Consider the following 21,235-nt stretch of genomic DNA (forward strand, 5'->3'; position numbering starts at 1 on the left):
GTGCTGTACTGGCTGTGACATCGCATGGGGGCGGTGCGTGCGTTAGTCACGCACCGTCCCGACGTCACCTTCTCGCCCGCTGTCAGATCGGAGGGCAGCGGCGCGCATGCTTTAAATGTCGCAATGGTTTTGCGGCTCCCAGGTTTTTTTTCTTCGGAAACGGGTCCAAGTGGCTCTTTTTGTCTTAAAGGTTGCAGACCCCTGGACTGAACACTCAAAAGGCCAATTTATAAATCTAGTAGGCTTCCAAACCTTGATATGTCTAAGGCCACGGAAAGATTCAAGGCCACTTTTTATAACCACTTCAGAAGTGGAAAAGCATTCAGGATGCCATTGCCCACCCTTTCATTTTTCATTTGGTACAGTGGTCTTGTGAGAGTGCATCCATGTAACAATTGCATGTTACCACATCCTTCACTACATTTGAAAATGAGCATATGTCAGGAAGCGGCAATTTTTAATATTACCACATGGAATATGTTCACTGTAAAAAAGACCCCCCCCCCCAATTACCTCAGTTGGTCCTTTAAGCAACTTCCTTATTTTGGCCTATTATGGTTGTGATTGGCAACACTATTGGTCACCCACAAATGCCTGGAATACTTGGCTACTGAGATTACTCTTTTACATTTCCCAGCATATGTGGAACTGTTTCCCAAATATGAATTTCCATGAAGGTATCACAAAGGTGTGGCATTCCCACAAGCAGTGTATTCGGGCATACAACTGTATGTGCACATAAAATATGTAAATAATCTGACTTTTGGCTGTAGTATATGTTTCTGTGGAAGCCTTCGGTGCTTATAAAGTTGTCATGCTTTTTAGCCCTTTCTTTCCTTGATTTATCGGAGCATTTGGTTTTAAAAAATGATATAAGCATTTGCATTTTATTGGTTAATCATAAGATTTTGATTCCTCCTTTTTGATGCTGACCTTTTTCATTTTTGATATAGTCATGTTTGGGGATGACTTCTAAGGCTGTGGCAAAGTGAATTTTCTGCGTTGCCTGAAGGCAACCTATGTCTGCTTGGAGTGGGAGGAGATGAGCAGGACAGCACAGGTTTTTGTTTTTTAAAAAACCCTCTGTACCCAAGAACTGCCACACAACCAGAGGCCATTTTAACTCTGCATTCTTCGCAGTAAAATAAAATAAAATATAATATAATATAAAATGTGGCATTTGCATTTCTTTTTTAGTATAAAGACAAATTCACAGTGCATTGTGACATTGGACTTAGAGCATGATATATTTGGTTGGGTTAAAAAAAAACACTTGTTGGGCAAATAAGGAATAAAATATATAAATGCAGTTCTACTTTTCCTGGGGCCTCCTGTATTTCTTGAATATGTCTCAGGTTGGGGGTTTTTTGGGGGGGCCTTAGATATTTTCACGTGAGGTGAAAAGTCAAAATATCATCTCTTTCTCACACCACTCCCGGCCCTTCTCCATCCATGCTTTGGATTACTTTTCATTTTTAAAAAAGCAAATAAACCCAAATATATGGAGGTTGGAAGTGGGGGGGGGGAATGCCTCGAGGTAATGCAGGTCTTAGCCAGACTGTTCATATGCTGCCTCTGTGCAAGGCATGTGTTTATTATGAGACAAGAGCTGACCAGAAGCTATATACCTTTGCTGTTTAAGGTGCAGAGGAATAAAGGGATGTTTTGGCAGATACCCGCCCACCAGAGGCAGGACAGAAAGCAGTTCAATTTAAGATGTGCTGTCCTTCTGGGAATGCTTAGTTTTGCTTGGGCAAAACTGAGCAGCAGTGTAATTTGAGCTTTTGACATAACACAGAATGTGGTAAGTATAACTACCAGTCTTCCTTTAATCTGGCCAGCTGACAAGTAGGAGACCTGCCTTGGTTGCTGAGGTAATAGAAGGGAGCAAAGCCCCTTTTATCCAAGCCCTGCCTTTACCTGTCCCACACTTGTCCTATGTGTCAGGTATGGGGAAGAGTGTGTGTGGCTTGGCAATAATAATAATAATTTATACCCCACCCATCCGGCTGGGTTTCCATGGGCCGATATGAGAGGCCTCATGGGACTAATTAGTCCTGGGGCCTGGAAGTTCCCCACCATTGCCCTACATGATCCTACTGCAATTTTTTGGACATGGATAGAAGCCTTTATTAAGGGTGCTTCCACAGAGGGGAGATGTTTTTAAAATGGCTTGTTTATATTTGTATGCGTGCACCACTGGCACACAACTGTAGTTTCATTCTAATGCTTTTTTTAAAAAAAGATATAGCAATGTTTTCAATCCACACCAGGGGCTAATCTTTAATGGGATGTTTCTGTGCTATGAATTCTGCCCCCTCACCGCAAAACCTGCCACTTCTCTCCACTACCTTTGCAACTCTGGGCAAGTGTGCGGTTTTCTGTTTCTGTGTATGCATATCTTTCTTTTTTCTGTCCAGAGTAAGTGCACAAGAGCTAATGTTTCCAGCCCTTAGCCATCATATTTCACAAGGGACACCATGGTAGCTTGTGCTTTTTATTGGGCGCGGGAAGGGGCAACCATTCCACCTTTTCTTTTAATGGAGAGGTCTTGCACAAGTCTGATCTTTAGTTAAAGGTAAAGGTACCCCTGCCTGTACGGGCCAGTCTTGACAGACTCTAGGGTTGTGCGCCCATCTCACTCAAGAGGCCGGGGGCCAGTGCTGTCCGGAGACACTTCCGGGTCACGTGGCCAGCGTGACACCGCTGCTCTGGCAAGCCAGAGCCGCACACGGAACGCCGTTTACCTTCCCGCTAGTAAGCGGTCCCTATTTATCTACTTGCACCCGGGGGTGCTTTCGAACTGCTAGGTTGGCAGGCGCTGGGACCGAGCAGCGGGAGCACACCCCGCCGCGGGGATTCGAACCGCTGACCTTTTGATTGGCAAGCCCTAGGCGCTGAGGCTTTTACCCACAGCGCCACCCGTGTCCCATTGATCTTTAGTTAAAGGTCTAAAATTCTGGTTGAAGTGGTGTTACATAAGACCTCTCTATTAAAAATCATTAAAAAGTCCTGATGTATGTACTGTACTGTGATTACAGTTTCCAAGATAACCCCTCCCCCCCCCAATATCTTAATAGAATAGCTCTTCTGAATGGCATTGTTGAAATTCCAGTGTTCCTTCAGCATGCAGCAACTGGTCGAAATAGGCACACTCGAATAATTTGGGCCCCCAGAAACAAAATGGCTAGGTCATGTTTAAGCAAGGAAGAAATAGGAGTCAGGGTGTGGCAATAGAGAGCCACCACTAAAATGTCACTACATTTGACAAACCACTCACTCTCCTGCCACTCCCCCCCCCCCCCGACTTCAGTAAAATCCACTAAACGGGTAGTTTTTGCATAATGGATATCCCATAATAAGATGAAACCTGACTTTAATGTAAAAGAAAAAGCATGGGCTGGCGGCACCAACCCAACAATAAACCTCCATATGGAAGCACCCTATAGTGACTAGTTTTAGGTGTGTCCTCCTCTCCCCACAGGATGCATCCCTGTTAGACCCCTTTTTCCTATTAAAAACTGTTTTCTCAGATTAGTTAAGTATGTGCGTGCTTGTGTGTGGATGCGAAAGAGCAACAGTGCCAGTGTGATGCAGTGAAGAGTGCTGAACTTTTGGTACAGGGAAAGTGTTGAGTTCAAATCCTTTCTCATCCATTAAGCTCACTGGGAGGCCTCATGACAAGTTGCTTCAGCCTAACATGGCTCAGGGAGATAAGAGGATAAAATGAGAACCCCTTGTATGCTACCCAGAATTCCTTGAAATACCAATATGATACGTCATACCAATAGGATTCATAGCCAGAATATGATGTATCTGTGATTTTTTTCTAAAAGGTAGCTTATATATGTAAACTAAATGTGGGAGGAATGCTTCTAGAAGACAGTTGAGAGTTACACCAGGTTTTGTATATAAACCCTGAACTCTTAAAGTAGTCATTTTTGATACATCAGATTCTTGAATTTGGCCTTGTGTGTGTCTGGGACTTAGAGGATAATATCTACTGCATAGCTGTGGAGCTTTTAATATAGGAAAATTGCCTGCATTCATTTGAGCTCCTCTAGTGAGAAAGACGATTCCATCTTACTGCAGAATGAACCAGAAATTCTTCCCACCTCTGCAATAAGTTTGCTGCATAAACTTGATCAAGTCACTTCATCTTTTGCACCTCTGCTGTTTTCCCTCCATTTCATTTTCTGATTTGGGCAGCCTGAAATCCTTTAAGAGCCACCTGATGTTGATCTGTGTATAACCAACATCTAATCTTAAGCCTTTAAATATGGTTTCAACTAATTTGAGTTATTTAGCATTTGCAGCTTTGACTAATTAGTTAGACTGTTAATTGAGTAAAACATGTTTCCTATAGAATCTTATAATTAATGGAATATTCTTTCTGCAGAACTTTATTCCCTTTTATTTGGGAGTTTGCCCATTAGATCCTGGAGAGGCACTTGTATCTTTTAGGAATTGCTGCCATACAGTAGCAAGTTTCCTTTACACAGAGCCGTCTTTCCCATAGGGCTTAGTGGTGCATTGTGCCAGGGCGCCTGCCTCTCAGGGGCGCCCCAGCAAGTGGGGGAGCTGTGCGGCTTTGCCGGTGGCCTCCCCTTTCCCTGCACGCCTGGCAGCTGTGCCCCACCAACCATAAGGCTGGCAAGCGGGCAGCTTCCCTGCCAAGCCTTCTCAGGAGGAGAGCTATCCCTGCAGAGGCTTAGGATGGAAGCTGCGCCCCGCCAACCATATGGCTGGTGGGCGCACAGCTTCCCTCCCAAGCCTCTGCGATGATCGCTCTCCTCCCGAGGAGGCTTGGGGGGGTGCAACTTCACTCCCAAGCCTCTGCAGGGATCGCTCTCCCGCAGCGGCATGTGGGAGAGTTGCACACCCCCCCATGGTTGGCAGTGCACAGCTATGGCCACCCCAACACTATTCGTTGTAATTTGGGGGCACTGGGAGGATATTTGCACCCTGACGCCACATCTGCTAAAGACAGCCCTGCCTTTACACTCTTGGGGAGCTCCTGTCATGAACTCCAGGGTTTCCTTTCTTTATGCTTTATTGAGAAGAAAAGCAAGACAGGCAGGGAGATCATTCAGCAGGTGGCTTCCCCCCTGACTTCCATCTCTAGTACTTCAGCTGTCAGTGCCAGACCTAGACAGTTTGCTATCTGAAGTGGAGCCATGGCACACACCCATCCTACTAGGGCCAAACTTTATTTGAAATGTTACTCTGTCAATACATGCCTTCACCTGTCTCCTTGATGTGCAAGTGGCTCATGTGACCCTGCTGCCTGGCAGGCTTAGACCCCTCTAGCCAAATGGGGGGAAAGCAGCCATGATCTATCCATGCGTCCTACACTCACAGTCTCTTGAAAGGTTCCTCCAGACTAGGGATGTAAGGAGGCAGAGATTTCTGTCCTGTCGTGTGTTTACTGCAATCACCGCTGTTTCTGTAGTGTTACACTTTGGCTTCTGCTGAAACCTACGTTACTCATCTCACTATCTGCTGTGGCCAAAACAAATGTAATTAATTACATAATTAACCATGTCAGTGCATTTCAGCGGAAGGGAAGCATCAAGAACAATGTAGAAAAAAAGCATTTCTGTAACATTTGTGGATTGAGGGGGGAAAAACCTGTCACGAATGCTGCTCATATTTCTTGCGTGATTTCTGTTCTTGACCTCAAACAAGCATGCGAGGTGCAGGAATTTCTGCTCCCGTTTCCATTTCCGATGGAATTCTCCAAAAAGCACCAGATTGCAGCAGATTGACTGGATATAGTTAAAGCAGAGAGAGGCAGATTTCCCATGCTTTTCCAGTGATGTTTAATGTTTGGCAAGCAAATGTTCTCCTTTCTTGGATTAGGAAAGCATGTCTGCCCTGTATGTTAGATTGCTGGATTATCCCCGTGTCATGTGAAGAGCGTGCAGAAACCTTTAGCTTACAATAGCAGCACACCCATTCAGAGTTTGCCAAAAATCCATTGTGAAGAGTCAGCAAAAAGGCTGCATGGCAGGCTTACTGTAAATCAAATTATAAAAGTATCTCTCTCTGCATTAGTCCAAGCAGACCACAACTCCTGACAGACTTTCTCAGTTCTCCCCCCCATACATACATTTTATCACCAACTTGTAATTAAACTCTTTTTGAGAGGGTATAAAACAAGGAGTCAAGTTTGCATTACTTTTTTGTTGAGCTAGAGGGAAATGTACTAATGGTGTAGAGAAATTGATTGCAGGAGGGGGAGGAAGAAACAGGGTGAGATTGGCAGGTGACTGCAAGCTTCAAAGAAATGACAGCGACGGCAGCTTCTCCCATCCCAATTGTATACTGCACTGCAGGTACTAAGCTAAGATGTGGGACATGGAAAAGGCTGATCAAGGTTGGTGCAAGGATGTGGGCAAAGGAAGGGTGCTGACTGAGGGCTGTTGCATGCTCCTGAAAAAGGTCCTAATGCTTTTGTGATGTAATGTTTGTTTGGATTTTCCAAAATATTGTTCATTCCTATAAACAATGAAGGACTGCTTTCCAAAACGTTACGATATACTACAATCACTGCAGCACCTTAAATGCTCTGCACAAAATTATTCTGTAGTTAATTGCCCAAGGTTGCATTCTAATGCATGTTTACCTGGAAGTAAAATTCACTGAAATATAGATTGAGTACACAGATTTAGGTATCAATTGTGATTCTTCTTCCATTGTTTGTATTTTTGAGGAGGGGCTTGAAAAGGGCCCTTCTCATTCCCCTTTTATTGTTATAAGGTTCCTTGACTGAAAATGCAGTTACTGTTGCAAATGAGATTGCACCATTTTTCTTCGCTTTCACAGACAATCCTTTAATACAATATATTAGTGTTCCTTCCTGCCCACCCCTTCTGTATATTTTATATTGTGTGGAGTTGGGAAAGAGGGATTTTGCAGACTTAATATGAATCTTCACTTGATGTATGCCTAATGAGTCTTTGTCACTATTACTAACTCATGCTTTGGAAATGAAGAATTGAGGATGAGAACTGCAGAGTGATAGTTATCTTTTTTTTAAAGGAAAAAAAATCTACTGATTGTGTTTGTTTACTTGGTGGGTGGGGAATATCAGAATATGCTTTATTTAGCCTAGTATTCCTTACTCGGACTGGCAGCAGCTCGTCAGGATCTCAGGCATGGGTCTTCTGTATAATCTACTACTTGACCCTTTTAGTGAGAGAGGCAGGCCTGTGATTCAACCTGGAACCAAATGCATGCATGGCAGGTACTCTGTTATTGAGGGATGGTCCATCCCTTGAATATTTTGAAAGGAGAGAAATTTTGAATCATAGAATTGTAGAATTGGAAGGGTCATCTAGCTAAACCACCTGCAATGCAGGAATCTTTTGCCCAATGTGGGCTCAAACGCATGACCCTGAGATTAAGAGTCCCGTGCTCTACTAACTGAGCTACCAGTAACACAGCTACTCAGTCACACTCTTTAAGGGCCCATCTAGACAAGATGCAGGAGGTCCATTATGGCATCTCATAAGGGGATTAAAATAAAAAGTTAAAAGCAGTCATGGGGGGGAAGCCCAGCAGTGGCAGACCTTGAGGGCTCTGATTTCTGTGACATCCCTTCCACTCTACATCATAGTTGTGGCACCCCTGCAGTGCCCTCGAGGCACTGTGCCCAGTGTGACCAAACCAGTCATGCTCGCCTAAATCTGCCTCTGAGCCCAAATTAGATTGGGGCCACAGCACTTTGAGAGAGCAATAAATGGCCTCTCAGTGTTGATGTTTTACGCGTTCTGCAGATGCCCATGCATTGTTGCAGGCAGGAAAAGGGTTAAAGCCTCCCTCCGCGCTGCAGTCCTGATGTGGTTCCCCCTTTTAATTTAACATCTAGTTGGACCCTATCTAGCACAATTCTAGTCATGGGATATGAGTTTCCTTGACTGAAAATTGGATATGGTCAGTTGCAATATGGCTGCAGAGTTGATGGAAGAGAGACACCGTCCCCACACACTGATGAGAGAAAGGAGGATTGCCTGGAGGTCACCCTCTCACCTCCAATAAAGAAAAACAGAAAGAGGAAGAATATCCTGGCTCCAGTCATTGGCCAGAGGATCAAGGTAAAAGTAAAGGACCCCTGGACTGCTTAGTCCAGTCGATTCGATTATGGGGTGCTGCTCTCAACTCCGCTTTCAGGCCAAGGGAGTCAGTGTTTTCCCGCAGACAGTTTTCTGGGTCATGTGGCCAGCATGTCTAAACTGCTTCTGGTACAACAGGACACCGTGACAAGTGCCAGAGCACACGGGAAACCACACGGGAATGCCATATACCTTCCTGCCACAATGGTACCTATTTATCTATTTGTGCTGGTATGCTTTCGAACTGCTAGGTTGGCAGAAGCTGGGACAGAGCAACGGGAGCTGACCCCGTCAAGCAGATTCAAACTGCCAACCTTATGATTGGCAAGCCAAAGAGGCTCAGTGGTTTAGACCACAACATTCCCTGCGTCCCCTTGGCCAGAAGATCAACAGCTGCTGGAAGGCTGCTTCCCTCTCCCTTCCAAACAAATAAACGAGATACACTGTTGCTGCAGAGGTGAGGGAGAGATCATCTGGTCCCAGTCGTTGGCTAGAGGAAGAAAAAAACTTCTGGGAGGCTTCCCCATCTTCCTCTAGCAAGAATGCCAGTGAGTGGAAGACCTTCAGCTTTTGTTTGTTTTTCTTTCTTTTAAAAGTGAAACTGTAAACATCTGTGATTACTTAAGTGCAGTTAAGAGTATTCCACAGAGAGCCAATCATGTTGCTTTCACTGGGGGTGGGGGGGAATATGTGTTGTATGATTCTTAGTTTAAACTTTCACATGTGTAAAACTTGGCACTAGGAAGTGGAGGACATTTAAAGTGTAGATATTGGCAGACTTGAACTTACAGTTGAGAAGAAAGGAACACGATTCCACTTTGCTTTCTCATTCCCTCCTGCATACCTTATTGGGGGAGCGGGTGCTCCTGTAGTCCCTGAATCTGATATTGATTTGCTGCCAGGCCTTGGGAAAGATCCTGAAGTTTAATTTTGCCTTGTATCTTGCCCTGTGACAAGTCTGGTGCTAGAGAGGCACTAGGAAGGAAAACTTGCTTTACTTTACAGTGAAAGGAATTATTTGCTCTGGTGCCCTGAGACAAACCATGGTTAACCACTATGCTTTGTATTTTCACTGCTGCTAATTCTTCCTCAAGGACTCCTCTCCACTCCTCTTCTTGTTAATAATCTCCCAATGCCCAGAAGCAAGCCTTTAGAAAATACATGTGTAAGAAAGGGAAGCTAGGGAATGCAATTAATATTCCTGTAATGTAACATCAGCAGCATGCACACACTGAGTAGAATATTAGAGCTATTAGTGATGAGAGTGCAGGCAATATCTAGGTGGAGAATACAGTATGATTAATATGCCTCTAAGCAGCAGCCTCGCAGCTTGGGGAATTCTGTAGCATGGCCAAAATATTTCTTTCCTTTTCTTTTTCTTCTTAAATTACCTTTCTATACCAACAAAACCACTATATGTAAAAAGGCATTCATTTGCTTTTGTGCTGTCTTGTGGAATTTGTGCTAGACCTATAATGAGCATTCCAACTCCTTTAAAATCTTGCATAAGAATAACAAAGTTATTTTGTTAGCCTGGATAGATTCCGGGTGGGTTAACATTGCAAGCCTAACACCCAGCCTGGAGATGGTTTGGATGGAGCGAAAGTGCCCCTCTGTACCAGTCCTCCTTGTATGTTCGCAGAAAGCTCCATGGGCACAAATTTTCCACCAGCAATATTTCTGCTACTGGTAGGCTGTGAAATGGGGCAGAGGTGACCTAGGATCTGCTGCATTGAAAGCTCTTCCATTTCCCCCTAAGAGGCCCAGGGTTTCGCCCATCAACTACGCCATTGTTTCTTCCTTGAAAACCAATGGGGGATTAACCTCCTACCCCAGAATGGAGAAAAAGAAAAACTGTCATCAACCCCCATCCTAGCTGGCGCAAGCAGGGCGTAGTGTTACAAAAGTTGGACGCCACCCCCAATCTCTGCCGAGCTGTGGCAAGATACCAAGGGGTTCCAGGTGCTCACCTAGGGTCCGTGTTCCTTTGAGAATCAAAATGCCATTTAGACTGCCCTAGCTTTAAGAAAGGGGACGCGGGTGGCGCTGTGGGTAAAAGCCTCAGCGCCTAAGACTTGCTGATCGAAAGGTTGGCGGTTCGAATCCCCGCGGTGGGGTGCGTTCCCGTTGCTCGGTCCCAGCGCCTGCCAACCTAGCAGTTTGAAAGCACCCCTGGGTGCAAGTAGATAAATAGGGACCGCTTACTAGCAGGAAGGTAAACGGCGTTTCCGTGTGCGGCTCTGGCTCGCCAGAGCAGCTTCGTCACGCTGGCCACGTGACCCGGAAGTGTCTGCGGACAGCGCTGGCCCCAGGCCTCTTGAGTGAGATGGGCACACAACCCTAGAGTCTGGCAAGACTGGCCCATACGGGCAGGGGTACCTTTACCTTTAGCTTTAAGAAATATGATTTAGTCACATATTTACACCTGGATTTTCACAGTCTGGGGGATTCGTCATGAAGTGACAATGTCTGTCTATTGTTTAATAATGACTTACATCCAACTAGCCCAGGCTAGTTTGCCTAGGCTAAACCCAGGAGAACTGCTGCAACCTGTATTTCCCCCTTAAATATCCCAAATATTAGCTAGATTTTACATTCATTACTTTCTTTGGTTTAGGAGGGTCCCCCCCCCCAAAAAAAACCTTGTTAACATCACTTCCTCTGCTCTGCCACCTCATCTTCACCTTCACCCCCACCCCCACCCCCACCCTGGTTAGGATTGCTCCCTAATTGTGTTTTGGGTCAATTGGTATTGCATCCATGCTTTAGGATTATAGAATTGTAGAATTGGAAGCGAACCTGAGGATCATCTAGCCCAACCCCCAGCAGTGCAGAAATCTCAGCTAGATCATACATGACAGATGGCCATCCAACATCTGCTTAAAAACATCCAAGGAGGTTCAATCATAAGGAGGAATGGAGGCTACAACAGCAAGTTCAGAGCAGGCATCACTGGGAATTGCCTGGTTGCTCAATGGAGAACAATTCAATGGAAAAAGGGAGGGAAGGAGTTGAAATGGCGAAATGTTGCTGGAATCTCCAGCAATGTCCATCTTTTGCTTTGTACCATGTCTTTGTGGCTCCAGCAGCAGAAGTTGAGTTGAGCTTCCCAGTGAACTGCTTGTTTGTAGAATCCTGAGCTGGACTCTTAAGGATTCCTGGAAGATCAGTGCTGGCTATATGCACTTCCTTTAGCCCTGGTGGATTGTTGTGTGTGCAAAGTGCCCTTTCAACAGAGTTCCCATCACCAATTCAAACTCGTATGCTCTAAATTCTCTACATATGACAACAAGAATATGTAGTCCCATGCTGCACACTGATACATAAGATGTGTATTCCAAACATGATTCTAAACATGGAACGTGTTCTTTTTATTTAAAAAAAGGTTTACCTTTAGTTAAATAATGTAACCCACTACTTTCCAATGCAACTATTGTGTGTTTGTGTGCATGTTTACACTTTTAAGGCACATTATTCCTTTCCCTTTCAAACTTCAATGCTCAGGGTATAGTCCAACTGAAGCTGAACTTCTCAAATTAGGTTTTCATTGGATTGACCCATTTTAAAACAAACACAAAGCTGAAGAAGTTGGGAATATATATCAAAGAATGATATTTCATTTTATTAACAACCTGTTTGAAAGATAGCATCTGCCCTTGAACAAGAAAACATTTCTGCTGATCCTTGTCTCCAGCTTTGATCCACATCTGTTTTAAGTTTGGCTGTTCTCCAGGAATTTCTTCACAATACCCCTAGGCCCAACGTTTTTCAAGTCTGCTCCATACCTATGGGATGGCGGATACTCATTAGACTTCTTACACTCTGCTGTAGATAATCACGGCCGAAGATAATATAAATGATGCATGTGCTGTGGTGGGTTATACAATATTCAACCCTAAAAGTGAGGAAGAATTTGGACAGTAGGTTATCCAGGTGATAAGCAAGTGTCAAACAGGGCTAGCTGCTGGTTTTTGTGTGCTCATGGGCACAGAGTGTCCATGCCCCTGCTCTAAACACAGCTCACTTCTTTTGTAGCTGGTCTCTCAGTAGGAAAGCATGCATACATTTGAAATGTGATGTGAGATAAATTACATGGTTTAGATACAGTCCTTTATGTAGGGAAATACACTGCACCATACATTTGAGAGGTCTAATGCAGGGGTGGCAAACTGGGCCTGGCCAGTGGGCCAAAGCTGGCCTGCTCTCTGTGGGCCACATCTGATGGGTGGGTGCAGCCTGTCAATCACCTGAAGCCATATGACATCAGGTGATCCAACTTCAAAGGAAGTATCTGAAATGCTACCGATTCCATATGGAGAGTCAGTGAAAAAGGCACAGCTGTGGAGTTGCAATACAGTGGTACCTTGGGTTAAGTACTTAATTCATTCTGGAGGTCCGTTCTTAACCTGAAACTGTTCTTAACCTGAAGTACCACTTTAGCTAATGGGGCCTCCTGCTGCTGCTGCGCCACCGGAGCCCGGTTTCTGTTCTCATCCTGAAGCAAAGTTCTTAACCTGAAGCACTATTTCTGGGTTAGCAGAGTCTGTAACCTGAAGCGTATGTAACCTGAAGCGTATGTAACCTGAGGTACCACTGTACATGGCTCTCGGGAAGAGGGCAACTGGAGAGCATTTGGGGAGAAGTCTGGCCTGTACAAAAGAGAAGGGCTCAGTTTTATCCAGGATGGAACTGGACTGTTGGGACAGGATAAACAGGAAGCTGGTACCACTCTAATGAGAAATAGGGCCAAGATGGGTTGGCAAAGGCAAATGAGTTAAGCCAAACAGAAGAGAATAAAGATTTGGAGAGGGGAGCAAAAGAGACTGCTTAAGGACCTAGGTGGGGTTATGACATTTGAAAGAAGATTACTGTGGTACCTCGGGTTAAGTACTTAATTCATTCTGGAGGTCCGTTCTTAACCTGAAACTGTTCTTAACCTGAAGCACCACTTTAGCTAATGGGGCCTCCTGCTGCCGCTGCTCCGCCGGAGCACGATTTCTGTTCTCATTCTGAAGCAAAGTTCTTAACCCGAGGTAATATTTCTGGGTTAGCGGAGTCTGTCACCTGAAGCGTATGTAACCTGAAGCATATGTAACCCGAGGTACCACTGTATACAAAAGTTTATTTGCAGGTAGGGCTTATCTGGATGGGCTACATTCAGAATTCATGTCTCCACAAACCCAGCCAGTGCACCAGTGATGGTATTTAAACTTTTTCTAATGCATCAGTTTTTCTAAAGATTCCATCTACTGTTTGTTTAGACAGAAGACATGGGATGTGTAAAAGTTCCCACAGTGAGGGAGGTTCAGTCTCTGTTGTGGCCGAGTATTATGCCAATATTGTTATTACGCATAGTTGAGGTTTCATTATGTGGAGGAAGCTGAGGTTGCCTGGGAACATATATCTCAGCTCCTAGCAAGTCTGGATTGGTTGACCAGCTAGCTAGGCTTTCATTAAAGGAATTTGTAGCAAAACATCCTACTTGGGATAAGGCATCACGAGCCCTGTTACTTGCACACTCGCCACGTAGCTGCCCATGTAATACATATTAATTACATCTTGACACAATTTATTTCCAGTTACCTCTGCCTCCCTTGCTGAGTCACAATAGTCCAGCATACATTCCTGGAGTAAATTTGGCAGTGGAGTTCTGTACACTTCGTCTGAAGCAATGTGGGTCTGTGCTCATGTAATAACCATGTTAAAACTGCAGAGTATCCTTTGGCTGAGACGGTCTTCTAAGCCTTTCTTATCAGTTAAAAATGCAGAGCCAACACAGCTGCTCTCCCAGTGCCTGTCTTCCAATTAAAATATATGGCTTTTAAGTCCACATAGAAGTAAAACAAATATGCTCATTGCCTGTATGTAGCAATTAACATTAACTGCTTAGCCAATTGACTTTAAAACTTTGAAACAATTCATAACAAATTAAAAACAAATTAAAGCAGACTGCTTAGCTCAAGGAGAAGCAGTCTTACTCATTGCCACATTCACCTGGAAATCCCCATAATCATAATTCTCATAATTTGGTTACAAGATCATAAAAGGTGTCCAAATGCATATCAAATAGACAGTTTTCCAAAATATATAGTAAATAGAACCAGTGCTATGTTAAACAGTGTGCTAATTGCAAAATGGGGTGTAAAGTGTGACAGTAAATGAGAAGAAATGATGGGGCTCATGAAATATTGGCATGTAGCCTGAAAGAAAGGAAATTGGGACTGCTCACTCAGATGGCTGTTTAGAAATCTCTTTCAAGCATCAATTCAGAATTATTTAGAGACAGTAGGATGTGCACTAAGACTCTTGGGCAGTGAGCACTGAGAAGCCTGGGGGACTGATTGTTTATTCTCTGCGCAGTGCTATTTTTCTAGAAAAAGAGGTGCTGAAACTCAGCATGAACACCTCTCTTGTTCTCTTAGAATGGCAATGGTGTCCACCTGAGAGGTGCTGGAATTGAGTTCCAGAGCGTTCTGGCTGAAAAAAAGCCTTATATATATATATTTATATATATATTACACACACACACACACACACACACACACACACACACGTACGCATGTCCTATTAGAGAAGCCAAAAAATAGCATTCAACCCAGATTTTGATGTTTTGTTGGGTTCTTCCCCTTCTAGATAAAGAGCTTTTACACTGGCTGCTGTAGTTTCTAGTATCTGCGTACTGCTCAGTTTTGTTCTTCATTGGGTTAGTGTGACTCCCAGAGTGCAGAAATCACATGAGTCACATTGCTTCAAGCAGAACCTTAAGACGGGACCACAATTTTATGTTCAATTTATATACAGTATAAGCAAGTCCAAGGGTGATCTGTAGTTTTCTTTTTTCTCATAACACTTGTATGCTGTGATATCAAGTTGCAATTTTTGCAGATGAGGTTTGCAATCGACAATTTCCCCCCTAGAGTTATAATGCAGCATTAAGAAAATGAAGTTTTACAAGAACATCTTTGTTTACTTGCTAATTATTAACATTATTGAAATGACGGGTAACCTGTGTCCTTTTCAGATAACATTATCGCATCTTCATCTTCACAACTGTCAGTGTGCTTCTTGTGTATTTCATGGTCTACTGTCACATCAGGTTGTTGCACAACTCGATGCCCTGTCACATCGGTGTTGTTGTATTATGGCAGAGATTGCTCCCATCTGCATGTACTCTTTGGCCCATTCCCTCCCCTGCCTCGTTTCCTTGAACATGGAAACTGTATGAGGACATGTGTATTTCCTTTTTCCAGGTAACAATTGCTGCAAGAGATCTACAGCAAGATGGGGGATGGGAGAGAATTGTGCAGGTATGGGTTCTTTCATCATTTTGTGATCATTTTCCATTTTCCATAATGTGATGATGCATATGAGCCAATGTAATACTCATAGCTCTCAGCTACGGATGAGGAAGGACAGATTGGCAATTGCTCCTGAGCTAGATCAATGTGAACAGTGTTTATTTTATAGATTAAACATACATTAATACTATCAATTATTTTACAGTAACTTATCAGTTGAATAAACAAGCCAAAAACCCCACAAAAATGTAATCAGTCCACTGTTGATTAAATGTCAACTGTATCAGTTGTCTGTCCCTAGTTGGATAGCCAAAGCCAGATTAAGATAGTTGGGAGTCCTGGTGCAGTTCTCAACAATAAAGCCCCATTCTCCCAAAAATGGAATACATGAAGTAAAATACCAAAAATGAACTCATGTGGCATCTGAAAGACTAACAAATTTATTGTGGCATAAGCTTCTGTTGACTACAAAAAATACTTTGAGCATGTAGTGTTTCACAACTTGCAGCAAAATGCAAACAGATAGCATTTTGCTAACCTTTATAAACAAAAATGAAAATATTCTGAGCATGTGCAGTTTCACATTCTAACTCACTTTCACTTCTTATTGTTTTTGCTTACTCCCTTGGGCTAGTCAACAATTCTCAGCCTAGCCTACCTCACATGGCTGTTGTGAAGATATCTAAAGACATATAAAATGGTGGCAAAGTGGGACTTGGTGCTTATAGATGTCAGATTTTGTTTCCATTTACCCTAGTGCTACATCTTAGTGCTATGAAGAGCCATCTTTTTCTGCCCCCTCATAAATTAGTATCGCTCCAAGGCTTCAACCAATCTTAATCTGGTTAGATTGTAGCATTCTCTAGATGCAGATGTCCCACTTAGATATAAAATTACAAAATATGCAGCAAACTTAAACATGAAAATATAGTCTGTAAAACTTTAAAATGTGCCCTTTAAAGCTAGTTCCAAAATATCCCCTTAAAATGTGCCTTTCCAGAGTTTCCTACTTCCCCCAGCATAGAAAAAAGACCGTATGTTTGGTATGTTAAAAATGGTTTGCTTGCAAACTCTCCAATGGTCAGATTCATGTGCTTCAGAACATAGGAAGTAAAACTTAGTTACAAAATGGTGAAAGTTCCTAAATTACTGGTATATGAACTCAAGCATGGCTTGTGAGAGCCATGCAAACTGAGCTACAGCTACCAGCTCAAACCTCTTCACATGTTGAGCTTCTCAGGGAGGCTAGGAGAGAACAGTAGGGCTGAATACTTAGTCCCTCCCAAGGTGAACTACACCTGGCAATACAGCTGACTCTATGGTCTTAACCCCTTCATGCATTTATTAGACTTAAGCTCATTAGTTATATGAAGCTGGTTATCCCACACATTTTTCTTAGCCAGTCTAAATAAAAAGAAAACTTTACAGGGCAAAGTACTTGTTGGACCTGTATTTACTGCAACGGGAGATAATACATACTAACCCCACAGTCTTTTCTCCCTGGTCACTAAATGTACAGTACGCAATAGGCACTAAATGAAGTCGACACTAAGGTATTATTTCTCTTTGCCCCCCAATATTCAGCATTTGAGGAGGAATCTGCACTATCCATCTTTTTCTAGGATGTCACTCAAGGCTGATTCTTAGATTCATTTTTAACACAATATAGTCTTGGGGCAGGAGAGCTGTACCTTTTCAATTTTGCATGAGGAACTATTTGTGTGGAATAGTTTAATCCCCCCCCACCTGATAACTAACAGTGTTTAAAAAATGTGTTTGTTCTAAGGTCTAATGAATCCAAGAGCACAAGTTTGAATTGGGTGTTACTTCCAACAAATGTCTCCCCTCCTATGTGAAATAAGATGAGGCACCATTACATGAGATAACAATATAGTGGTACCTCAGGTTAAGAACTTAATTCGTTCTGGAGGTCTGTTCTTAACCTGAAACTGTTCTTAACCTGAAGCACCACTTTAGCTAATGGGGCCTCCTGCTGCCGCTGCGCCACCGCTGCGCCACTGCTGCGCCACTGCTGCATGATTTCTGTTCACATCCTGAAGCAAAGTTCTTAACCCGAGGTATCATTTCTGGGTTAGTGGAGTCTGTAACCTGAAGTGTATGTAACCTGAGGTACCACTGTACCATTTCAATGGGACAATGAATTGCCCCTCAATGGTGGGCTTGTAAATCTCTTTTATATCTCATCAGTTCATTACTCACACTTGATGGCTTTTACCTGAATGTGTGAATTACCTTCATTAGAAAGTGATAAGAAACCTCTGTTTAAAAAAACAACAACCCCTGTGACGCCTCTTTCACATGTATGACTAATCTATCATTTGATATTGCAGGTGTGAAGCTATGAACATGCATGTGTGAACAGGACCTCTGACATGGTAACTTTTTGTTTTTTCTTGTGGGGAATATAATATTTGACACCAATTGCTCCACATGTGAAACTGAGGCAACATATGAGGACCCAATCACATCAAAAACTAACGCATCCCTTTACTGCAGTAACTTAGCAGGAAAATACATTTCCCTAGAATTTGTTCCAGAAAAGCATCTGGGGAAAGTGTTAGGGAAACATAACTAATGTTTGCTACCACCTGCCAGGGAATTAACAGTGTACAAATATCCCTAAACAGAAAAATGCACAGTAGAATCTCAGAGAGCATGATTAGGGTCTTCTGGAAAAGGTCTTCTTGATATGCAGAAGTAATTTTAAAATATTGTCTCTCTCATCTTGGCAATACTTGCCACAGGCAAAGCCAAGTTGAACATATGATGCAGAATTGAAAATTGAAAAGAAGACCATCTTAAAATAGTCACATGTGTTTCTACCATAGGGAATGGGCCATTGAAACTGACCTTTAAAAAAAATCATTCTCTTGGTTTAGATTTTTGATTTGTACTAGTAAGCAGCCTTTAATTCAGTGATGAGCTAGCTACCTGTGGTACTCCAGGGGTTGTTGGACTCCATCTCAGTCCTAGCCAGCATGACCAGTGGTCAGGGATGATGGCACCTGCAACATCTGGTGAGACCTACAGATTTTCCACCCTTGCTTTAATTGTACTGTGCATATCTACCAGGCCTGAAAGGTTCTTAGGATGTAAAGGAGGCTGCCAGATCTGTTCACAAACCAGTAAACCTGAAGATACTTGGTTATAATTTTAAACCCTAGTGTTTTCATTGAGACTAAATAAGCTTAAACCTTTGCATTTTGGCTTAACTGATTTGTAAAGTGAAGCCCCACTCCCATCCACTAGAAACTGTGTGTTGCCTTGGGGCATTTAGATGAAAACTGGACTACAGATACCTCAAACAAACAAACAGCTTTTTTGGCTACCTTTCTGACTAGTTGGCAGTCATTGCTCACAGGCTTTCAGTCATATCTTGAACTATAAAGTTGGGGGGGGGGTGTCTTCTTTTAAAACAACTGAGTTCTTCAGGAAAATATAGTTCTATTTCATCTGTGATCTCTCTGAAATCCCACATTTATCTTCTGTACCATATGAATGAATATAAAGATGAGCACCAGAAGAACAACAGTTTCAGGTCTGCAATGTTTCTCTTCAGAATTAGATTCACCTCCCTGCATCCCAACATGTGCATATACATACTTTATTACATAAAAATGAGACAAAATGGGGGGGGGGGGACACTTAGGAGAAAGAAAGAAAATGATCTCTAGTACCTGCTACTGAGAGAAGATTCTGGATGCCATGTTCTTCCATAGAACATAAACTGTGGTCACAGAACAGTAATACACATTTCTGACATTATTTATTTATTGCATTTGTCTACCATCTGTCCAGCCAAGTTCTCTGGTCAGTTCATGTGAACGATAAAATACAAATTGCTTACAGTGGAAAATGAATTACCGTATAATGACCATAATGAAATAGCTACATTTCTAATGACTAAAATTCAAATTCAAATAGTACTTTCCTGAGTTGTGTATAGCATTTGTATTCACAGATTCAGTCTTTCTAGTGCCATTGTAAAAATGTACTTAGGTGAGAGGTATGTTTGGTTTCTTCAAGTCTTTGGAGGGGCTTGAATACCACAGTGGCATCCCAGAGAAAATATGCACCTTAAAACATGCAAGCCAACCTCAGGTGATATTCAACATAATCTGATAAAGAGACAGTAAAAACGACAAGATTCGGGGGAAATTAACAGATACTGTATTGGGTTGTCTTCAACGTGGGCTAAAGGGATCATTCTGTCACTGCAAACATTCCTGCTCATCCAGCGGAACAATCTTTCTTCTCCTCTCCCCACATGCTGTTCTGGGGGTTCTCCTGACCCACCAGAGCAGATTTGGGGAGGGTGTGGGGTGCACAAGGGAGGAAGAGAAGGGGGAAATCCCATTGTGCTAGTAGGAATCCTTGTGCTGGCTTGTTCCAGGGCAATGAGTTAGTTGAAAATAGCCCACTGTAAATGACTTAGGTAATGTTGAATATTATCCTTCACTTTAACTCTGCAATAATACTACAAAATAAAAATAGTACGTCCTGTGCCTGTGTTTTTTCTTGTGACACACTCTTTCCATTTTACCAGTGGGTGGTGCCAGGGTTGCCACATGAAATGAGATTTCTATTCTCTACTGGTTATTGACCGAATTATATATTACCATATTTTTCGCCCTATAGGATGCACTTTTTCCCCTCCAAAAATGAAGGGTAAATGTGTGTGCGTCCTATGGGGCGAATGCAGGCTTTCGCTGAAGCCTGGAGAGCGAGAGGGGCCGGTGCGCACCGACCCCTCTCGCTCTCCAGGCTTCAGGAAGCTATCCCCCCAGCCCCGCAAGCTCCGAGAGCAATGGCAAAGCTGTGCACATCTTCGCCATCACTCTCGGACCCGTTCTGGGGGCTGAGGTCGGGGGAAGCTCCTGCAAGCTCCGAGAGCGATGGAGAAGCTGCGCGCAACTTCGCCATTGCTCTCGGACTCTCCAGGCTTCACGCAGCTCTCCGCAAGCGGTGGGAGCCTGGCGCTGGGCTCCCACGGCTTGCGGAGAGTTGCCTGCATGCCAAAGCCTGGGCGCGCTGAACTCGGCGCACCCAGGCTTCAAGCTTCATGCAGCTCTCCGCAAGCGGTGGGAGCCCAGCGCTGGGCTCCCACGGCTTGTGGAGAGCTGCCTTTTCTGGGGGCTGGGGTCCGGGGAAGCTCGGGCTTCCCCTGCCCCAGCCCCGTGCCTGGGAAAAAAAATAATTTCCCCCCCCTTTATTCCCCCCCAAAAAACTAGGTGCACCTTATGGGCCGGTGCGTCCTATGGGGCGAAAAATACGGTATATATAGATTTCTGTTTAATATAGCCAGTGTCTTTTGGAGTAGGCAAGCTTTTATATATGCAACATCTTGAGATGTTAGCAGGCACTCTGCATGTATCTGTGGCCCAGGGAATTTCCTGGTATAGAGGTAAGAATAAAAGGTAGATTCTGAACAGCTGTAACACTGAACCAACAGCTTTGTTTTGTTTTAAGAGGCCACTTCTTAATATTATTTCAAAGACAGACATTTACTCCTCCCCCCCTTTTTATGACTAAAAGCCAGCACTCTGGTAACTGTGACATTAGTTATTCCTTGCTGCCAAATGTACCTCGGGTTACATACGCTTCAGGTTACATACGTTTTAGGTTACAGACTCCGCTAACCCAGAAATAGTACCTCGGGTTAAGAACTTTGCTTCAGGATGAGAACAGAAATTGTGCTCCGGCGGCATGGCAGCAGCAGGAGGCCCCATTATCTAAAGTGGTGCTTCAGGTTAAGAACAGTTTCAGGTTAAGGATGGACCTCTGGAACGCATTAAGTAC

General features: G+C 43.5%; 1 protein-coding gene across 5 annotated transcripts in view; it reads left to right on the top strand.

Moving 5' to 3' along the window:
* The window catches only part of TCF20 (transcription factor 20), a 202,939-nt gene that overhangs the window by 75,083 nt on the left and 106,621 nt on the right, over window positions 1–21,235 (top strand). For all 5 annotated transcript variants that reach the window (XM_028747852.2, XM_028747854.2, XM_028747855.2 and 2 more), the window contains 2 exons: window positions 15,368–15,424; window positions 17,767–17,811. The gene's annotated coding sequence lies outside the window, so the exon portion shown is untranslated. The remainder of the gene's footprint in view (window positions 1–15,367; window positions 15,425–17,766; window positions 17,812–21,235) is intronic.

The sequence above is a fragment of the Podarcis muralis genome, chromosome 10 (assembly GCF_964188315.1).
Source record: "Podarcis muralis chromosome 10, rPodMur119.hap1.1, whole genome shotgun sequence".
Taxonomy (NCBI): Eukaryota; Metazoa; Chordata; class Lepidosauria; order Squamata; family Lacertidae; genus Podarcis; species Podarcis muralis.